The following is an 8615-nucleotide window of genomic DNA, read 5'->3' on the forward strand; positions in this document are numbered from 1 at the left end:
CCCATTTACCGTTACCTTCTTGCCTTGGACCTCCACCTTAAGTAACCCTTAAGCAATACCTTTGTTCAATGTATGGGCAACGTCCCATATCATCACCCACACTAAGGCACCACCTTGTGGTCACACAAAGTGCACTTACCATGCATACCTCAATCTTCACCGATTAATCACATAAGACATATAAGCACATACGCCAACAAGTCACTTCATAAGGCAAGATCACTCATCAAATGTCATCCTAAGACTCACCTAAGAAAGACATGGTGAGGCAGCCCGTACTACCTCTCCATACCACACCCAAGTGATCCCTAAGGCTACAGAAGACAAACTCTATTCACATCTCAACATAAATCATTCATTCAACTTAATGCATTTAGACAACTTCATTCATTAATGACATAAGATCATCACATACATTCAATTCAAAATAAGTATTTACATTCAATTCATTCTGACTAACTTTCACATTAGCAAGCTCAAAGATTCACATTTTCATTAATTAGCCCAATAAGATTCTTTCATCATTATCATTACTAAGACACACCAAAATCTCCCTTAAATGTCTACTTGTGCAATGTCTAGATGATGTTCCATTCCACCACTTATCCTATCTAGTACACCCTTAAGAGACCCTAGTTCATTCATTCGTTAATGTGGGGGAAGAGCCTGAACCGATATAGGCCATGAAGCTTGACATGGAATCCCGATAGTACCCATACCAGATGAGGGATCCCTACTTGCCTAAGGTAGGCTCATTGTTTTTGCCTTTACGTGGTAGAGACCACTAGCTCGTCCTATGTGGGGAAATAGTTAAGGGATAGAATGATTGCTTCTAAATACCCACATCTCAACTAACGAAGGGGCACATATCTTAAGGGTTGCTACTAAGTACTCACATCTCAACTAACAAAGGAGTATCCATCCATCTTCATATCCTCTCGGTGCTAGACATTACCCCCCCACGAAGTTTGGACATTCCTTTCATTCATTCATTTAGGGATATGGATTGCTACTAAGTACTCTCATCTAAACTCACGAAGGAGTACCCATCCTAACCCAACATTCATTCATGTAGGGATAACGATTGCTACTAAGTACTCTCATCTTAACTCATGAAGGAGTACTCATCCTAACTCGACAATCATTCATTAAGGAAGCTTTTGGATTCGAAGATGAGAAAAACTTTCATCTAGGAACCCCATTCATTTAAAGGAGTACTTTATAAGACTATCCTTACATTAGACCCAACTTTCATTCATTAGCATTAACTCCCATTCTTTTCATTCATTCTCACATTCTGTAACACCCCTAAATACTAACCAAGAGTCGCATGTCGATTTACCGTTGCTTAATTACTAGAATATGTTTTAGTCTCATTTTGGGAACTTGAAGTGTTGTGAAAATTGCCAACTTGCTTAGCATAAATTCTTATCGTAATTTAAGGATTTGTGATGGGCAGCCCCTTTTGGTGACTTTTGTTTAGGTGATAAGTATCACCTTTGGAAGATATATTTTTCCAACCCCTATAATTAATTTCGTTTTTCCTCAAGTCTAAAAACATTAGAACCTTAGCTTAACAGATTGTTCTTCAAAATCACAAGAGAAAACTTGGCCCTTTTGGTTGGAATTCAAGAACACACACTTCTTGTTGGTAAGTGTCAAAATCTGTTACTGAACTGGGCAGTTTTTAGTATTATATGCATAACTCTCGTTCTAGAGCTTAGTTTATAGTGAGTAAATATGATTTGGAAAGCTAATTGATAGACCTACAACTCTTATGTTTATGTCAAACTCTGATTCAGCTGTTATAGACTCGAAATATGGGACGCAACATAGGACAAGTTCTGTCCAGATTTTAGAATTTCAAATTCTGTATGAACAGCTGTTAGTGTTTTGACTATATCTTGTTGTACAAAATACCTTTTGCGGTGATTCTTGTTTGTTTGCAACCCTAAGAGATGTATCTACATATTTCATGAAGGGTATAAAGTCTAGTTTTGCTGTTTTCCGTTTCAAATCTAAGTTGCGACATGAGGTACTAGGCTGGCCAGAATCACTATTTTGGAGCATTGTTGTGTTTGTGCAGGCTAATTTTACTTGTGATGATAATCCCGTTTTACATCAATATTATTGAGCTGCTAGGGATTAAATAAGTTGTTTAATTGTATTTTAAAGGTTGTATATACTCGTGAACAAGTTGAGGACCTTGATACGTTGGTTGGACTGTTTCTTTGCTAAGGCACTGAGGTTTGTGTATAAACTTGTACTTGCACTCTTTTAACCTCTAGTATATTTGAAATTGGATCTTGGTACCTTGGCTACCTCTTGTCACTTTGCATTGTTGTGTTGGTATCCTTTGAGACGTTAAAGATGCTTGTGTAACTCGCCCACTTGTACGGATTGTTTGATCACCTAGCACTCTTGTTGGGACCTTGTCCTTCTTGTGGCTGTGACTTTCTCACTCTTGGCATGCCTCTTGATTCGGATCATTTGCCATCTTGACTTTGGATTTTTAGTTCGTCTTAAGTATGGATGTTGTCCATTTTAAGTACGAATTAGAAAGCCATTTTTAATATGGTTCTTGGTTCTCTTGATTATTGGGCTTTGACCCTTCTTGATATAGGGCGTCGACCCTTCTTGATACTTGCTTGTGCTTGGTGTGAGGACATGATGTACATATTGGGCGAGCCTTGTTGTTGAATCTCTTGGAAAATGATGTTATGAACGTTCTTGACATTTGGGTCTTTAAATATCGAACTTGATACTCTTTATATATTGTTTACTTGATTTATTAATTATGTTCAATTATGTTGCCCATGACTTGAGAAAGTTTGTTTTGTGAATCGGATGGCTCCGAAACTATAGTTTTGCACCACTAAGCTATATGCTTAGCGATAGTTGTTTCTATCGTAGGGAATGAGCGAGTGGATGCGTGAAGTTGGCCATTGGAGAGGGAGATTTTGAGAGCCTTAAAGAAGATCACATTTGCATTTAGGCATCTATATTTTGTATAAACCTTGGGACTTGTACATGATCTTTTTGTTGTATATTTACTGATCATGTCACCATGGGTTGTAAATTAAGTATGGCTATATGTTTTGTTCTTTTGGGGTGTGTAAGCCCAAGTATTGTAATATACTAAATTTACTATTTGTTTTGAATATTTGTGTGAAGCATGAACGGGCTGATTTCGGTATTTCGAAATGGGTAATATTCATATTATTTCATCCCTAAGTGTGAAGATAATATATGCATGAAAAGCTCATCGGTTATTTGCTTAAATTATTTTTGGGAGGGTTTTTCCGTCATAAGTTGAAACTCCGTGCTATATATATTGTGACATCACATAAATGTTTAAATGTACAAGATGCACATCCTTATCAAATTTTTCCCTTTATGAACCTAATCCCTCTATTAAACTACAATCAATATGGCCATAGTAAATCTCTTTTAATTGTCGCAAGTATTTAAGTAGTTTTCTTGCTTAGGTGGTAGTGTCCTTTCGAAAGGGTCGTTACACATTCTTTCATTCATTCTTTACTAGGTGTGAGATTAGGTAAACATAGTCTATCCTAACCTCACCTTCATTGTAAGTCATTCAAAGAAGACAACAACCAAGCATAACACATAAAGTCTCTTCACAAGGTCACCTTTCATGCTCTTAGACCATACACAAATTCACATCATACCATATTACCTTCACATAATCAACATTACTCAAAACAACAATCATCCAACTTTGCCTACAAGGCCATAATCACAACATGCTGATAAAGTAAACACCTCCCCACTTTCAAAGGGATCAAACCTCACAATTCTAATATCTACAACATATACATATAAAATATTATGATCAATAATCTATTCACAACTTCATCATCATCATAAACCTTAGGTCACAATTGCCCATTCAAGGCCAACATCCAATATAACACAATTGACCATCAATTCTTCATAATTCAATATAGAACAATACATAAATCAATAGTCCATAACAATCTACACATTAATATCACATTATTAGCTCATCATCAATAGACCCACTTTAGACCCAACAAATAGGATTTCAAGATATTCAAGGGTTCAAGGAATTTTTTATCTTAAAACCATCAATTACCATCAATATTAACATAAATCATCATTTGAAATACTTTCATCCAAGAACCCAAGTTTAGAATTGAAATTGGGGTTTTTTGTGTTTTTGAAAAACATTGAAATCACTTTGATTTGGCTCTTTGTTTGAAAGGAGAATCAAAGATGAAATCCCCATACCTTTGTGATTAATTTCCTTAGGAATTTGAAGGAGAAATCAGTAGGAACCCATCCCCTAGATTCAAGCTTCATCAATGTTTTCCATGGAGTTCTAGAGAGAATTTATTTGAGAGGGAAGGTTCAATCTTGATAATGAGATCTAATTCTAGGTTTTGGGATTTTAATCAATTGAAATACCCACAAATAGGTAGAATAACTGTTTATAGTAATTACCTACAGTACCCAAACTACCCCTCACCTAGTTGGAATCTTTAATGAAGTAAATATCGATTTCTCAATTTCTGCATTTTTGTCGCAAAAGAAGTCCGCGACGCCGGGCTATTCCCACAAGCTTCTGGAAATTAAATTTTGAGACAGTTGAGTCCGCGATACGTCCGCGACGCGGATGAATAATTTTGCCCATGGTGGAGCTAGTCCGCAATGCGGACATGCTCCCTTCATCCACATTTTCAAGCTGCCTTGGCAGCTTGCTTGGCCAAGGTTGGGGTCCTCCTCGGGGCCCTTTAGGGTAGCCCCAGGGAGTCATACTAGAACGTTTTGACCCTAAAAACATTTATTAAGACACTAGGGTCACCTCCACTGATTTTAGACACCAAACAACACATAAAATCATGAATAACATACTAGAACACACCAACACATAAAAGACTAGTTTTCGAACGTCTTGGTCGTCCCTTGACATTTGACTTCAAACTAAACAAACTAACCTATAAAATCATTTTAAAACATTTATACATGTTTATCAACTACTAACATGCATGTGACGCTCTAATTAACCTATTTTATTTTGAGGGGTGTTACAACTAGTACGGAATGTTTGGGAAGAATTAGGAAGAACCCGCTTCCCTGCAGCTTTGAGAGGAACGGGGTGCCAGCCCTTGAAATCCATAGATTGACTTGGGGCGCTCTGGCTTTCGTGACACCCCAGAGGACAAAGATCTGAAGCCCCTCTTTGGGGCTCTGAGAGGCACGACTCCCCAAAACCCTACCCTGGTGTTCCCTGACTTTTCTTATCCGATTTTTATCTCTAAACCCTCTAATTTCACTTAGTTCTTTCCCCAAACACTTAGAATCATTTATACCCTCAATATAAAATAGATTCAACTTGAAATTACATCCGGAAATATGAATCAAATATCAAGAAACTTCTACAATACAACCCACAAGAATTCAAACGAATTTCATCAAGAACTCAAAAGATTTACTTTCAAATCTAATAAACTTCGCTGAATTGAATCATGATTGGTGTGTGGGTGAATTAACCCAACGCTAAGTGATCTCACATACCTCGTAGGGATCACCTCTTGACGAAATTCACAAGCGAAATCCTCACGGACGATGATATTGGCTCTTTTCTCCTTTCTTCTCTTCTTGCGTTATTTCTCCAAAAACCCTAACTCTAATTTCAAAAGCATAAACCACTCCATGTGGAAATGCTTTAGTTAATTTGAATGGCCCGGTCCACTTGGACTTGAGCTTGCCAGCAAATAAGTGCAACCTTTAGTTAAATAAGAGCACCAAATCACCGGCAACAAATTCTCGCTTATCAAACTTCTGATCATGGTAGTTCTTCATTTTCTCCTTGTACAAGACTTATTTTTCATATGCTTTTAGTCGAAACACATCAAGCTCATTCATGACTTCAATATCATCATTGTCAAAATTTATCGTTACCGCTGCTCGCACATCGACACCTAACTTCTCCTCAATAGACACTTCAGAATCTCTCTCAAAAATATGATTTACCACTGCTACCAACTTAAAATCACTTTCCTGATTCATAGACCTACAGATGTTAAAAGTCACCTCGTCATTATTTAATCAAAACTTTGTCTGCCCTCTTTCCATATTGACCAAGGCACGCCCACTAGCAAGAAATAGTCTCCCTAAGATGATGGGAACCTCAAAATCAACCTCACAATCAGGTATCGCAAAGTCCGCCTGAATGATGAACAACCCCACTTTCACAAGGACATCTTCGAGCACTCCAACGGGCCTCTTCACAATTCTATCTGCCATAAGTAAATGCATCGCAGTCGGTTTTGGAGCTCCTAAAACCAATTTCTTATATATTGAAAATGGCATAAAATTAATGTTGGCTCCCAAATCACAAAAAGCTTTTGCAAAGTGTGACTTCCAAATGGTACAAGGAATAGTGAAAGCTCCAGGATCCTCTTTCTTTTGCACAAGTAACCTAGTAGTAATAGCACTACAATGTTGCAGTCTCTCTTCATTCTCAAAACTAGCAACCCTCTTTTTGGTCACCAAGTCTTTCATGAATTTAGAATACCCAGGAATTTGTTCCAAAGCTTATATTAATGGGATATTTTATGGACTGTTTCTTCATCATAGCTATGAACCTTCGGTATTTTCCCTCTTCATTTTTTTTCACCAATCTCTGTGGTAATGGAGATGGAGGTCTAGGCATAGGAACAACTCTTTGGGTCACCTCAACTTCCTTTTCAGTATCATTTTTTGGAATTTCAACAATTGGGAAACTTGGCTAAAGTTCAACAATGTAGTTAGTTTAATCTAAAACCCGTATTGCTCGGCAGCGGCGCCAAAATTTGATATGCTCAAATTACACCTCCCTAAAGAGGTATAAGAGATCGTTGTCAAATAAAGAACCAAACTTGTAGGTTGGGGTCGATCCCACGAGCAATATGGTCTATACTTAATTTATCTATCAATTATATATGTTTAGTCAACGAATTTTCAGTAAAAGTAAACATGGGGGACTTTTGTAATTATGTATCAAATTATTATGCTTCAGTGACAAGTAGGCAAGATTCAACTTAGTTGTATTAATACGAGAAAGAAACTAGAGCATATGTGTTTCCCATAAGCTCTTAAAGCTAATCCTAATATGAGTAATCCTTTCCTAGTGTTTTACTTGAAAAGTTGGTAAGCTAGGTATTCCAAAGTGATTGGTCCTCCAAGTAGGGAATTTCACCTTCTATCTTGGTTTGGCTACGGGAATATGCTTTACTAAACCTTACCTTTTACCTCAGATTAGTCATCACTTCAATGTATGGCTTACATTTCACCCTCACTCAGATTGATATTAGACTATTAGATAGCATCCACTAAATCTTTGTTGTTAATTCTTTTCTCATTCACTACCTCCTTGGTTTGACAGGTATTAACGAGGTGAGTTCTAACGTTGCGCACCGTTAAAAACACTTTTAAGCAAAAGAATTAACAATACATGCATAAACACTATTTAAGAATTACTTAATTTTTATTCATACTTTGTTAATTGCTCATGGCTCCCAAAACCCCAGTTGTGGATTTAGCTACTCATGCTTGAGAATTCACAATTCATAATTAAGTAGAGAGAATTCATGAACTTACAAGTAGAATAGATGAAACCCTAAATCTTCAATCAAAATTCAAAGTGAAAATTGTATAAAACGAAATCCAAAAATTAAATTGCTAAGGGTTTGCAAAATAATTCTCCAAAAGAACAAACTAAAACCTTACAATAGTTTCTAACCTAAAGAAGAAGAAAAGAACCCTCAAAAGTATCTCCTATTAATGAACTCCTCCCATAAATTATTTATTTATATGGACTATTTGTAGATATAAAAAACTCTAAATAAAATAACTTAGTCCAAGTCAAATTAGGGATCCAAAACCCAAACAGAATTGAATTGCGTTTGAGAACAGTGGCTGCCTCAATAATTGGCGAATTCTTTTGCCTTTGGCTTGCTGCCACATGGAAAATTCGTTCCTTCAATATCAATTCTTTGCAGCTGTTATATAATATACATTATTATATTCATTTTAATCCATTAAGCTGCATGCTTGATTTCCTTCTTCAACCTTCCATCTTTAATTCATTTTAGCTCCAGACTTCTTCATTTTTCCACCAATTTAATCCTACAAATAAAATATACTATTTAGCACAATCCATAAAATTCACGCTCAAAAAGGACAAATATAAATAATAAATGTGAGGTAAATAATAATTTAAATATATATTTTTCACCTCACATTAATAGGTCGTGGTATACATAAATCATCATGTGTTGAAACATATGATCATTTGAACTTGACCCAAACCTCAGAGTCTGTCAAGCCTCTTTCACGAGCCACGTCACAGCTCGTGTGAAGCTCTATAGACCATCTAGTGGTCTGTGGTCATTCACAATAGCCATAGTGGTTCTGCGTCCCCTTCACGGGCCACTTCACAACCTGTGTGTGGAGCTTCATGGACCGATTAGTGGTTTGTGATCTTTAACCTTTTATTGGGTGCACAACAACCAGTAGGGTTACAGATCGTGGTCTTATTTATGGCCCGTGGACCCTCCATGGTTTTCCCTTCTTTCTTGTTCAATCTT

The 8615-nt window shown here is 36.7% G+C and overlaps 1 long non-coding RNA gene across 1 annotated transcript; it reads left to right on the plus strand.

The window, feature by feature from the left end:
• Positions 1-1522: 1522 nt before the first annotated feature.
• On the plus strand, positions 1523-3031 carry LOC125842342 (uncharacterized). Its single transcript, XR_007443908.1, has 3 exons — positions 1523-1651; positions 2176-2247; positions 2914-3031. It is a non-coding gene; the product is annotated as an uncharacterized LOC125842342 (long non-coding RNA).
• Positions 3032-8615: the final 5584 nt, after the last annotated feature.

This window comes from Solanum stenotomum, chromosome 10, assembly GCF_019186545.1.
Source record: "Solanum stenotomum isolate F172 chromosome 10, ASM1918654v1, whole genome shotgun sequence".
Taxonomy (NCBI): Eukaryota; Viridiplantae; Streptophyta; class Magnoliopsida; order Solanales; family Solanaceae; genus Solanum; species Solanum stenotomum.